This window comes from Lipotes vexillifer, unplaced genomic scaffold (genome assembly GCF_000442215.2).
Source record: "Lipotes vexillifer unplaced genomic scaffold, Lipotes_vexillifer_v1.1 scaffold1699, whole genome shotgun sequence".
Lineage (NCBI taxonomy): Eukaryota > Metazoa > Chordata > Mammalia > Artiodactyla > Lipotidae > Lipotes > Lipotes vexillifer.
The window spans coordinates 508,697-509,277 of NW_006796961.1; positions in this window are offsets into that span (position 1 = coordinate 508,697).

Genomic DNA, 581 nt, shown 5'->3' on the forward strand with positions numbered 1-581 from the left:
CCTCACCCATTCTGCAGAGCCAAATTGGGGTGGTAATGCATTCTCTTCCCTGGAGGTAGAGGCAAGGGTTTGCCCCCCTCCCCATCCTCAGCCAGTCCCCTTCCTCTATAACCCAGATCGGGACTTGTCTGCCCTACTCCCCCCACTGTTGCCCGCTCTGTGTCTGCCAAGATTCAGCCCGGACTGTGTATGAACTGGCCGGTTTACTATTTAGGCCTCCCTTGGATGGACTCCCTTCCCCGAGGATCCAGGCCAGGGATTTGCTCCTCCCCACCCATCAGTCTTCGCGTTGCACCCATCTTTCATAAAATGCCAGGCTTCCAGGTTCGCTCTCCCGAGATCCTCACCGGATCTTACCTCTCGGGACCTTCCTCAAGGATCTCGCCCCCCTCAAGGATCCTTGCCACCCCCCTCCAGTTTTTCCTCAGCCCCCACCCTGCACTGAGCTGTCTATTCTGCCCAAGTGCCTATTTTTGGCCCCGGGACCCTGTTTTATAGTCCCCACTTGTGGGTCTTGGCAGTCACAGCTCTGGCTCCGGGGATCCTAGTCAAGTCGGGCTGCCTTCCCCACCCCGGGGGGG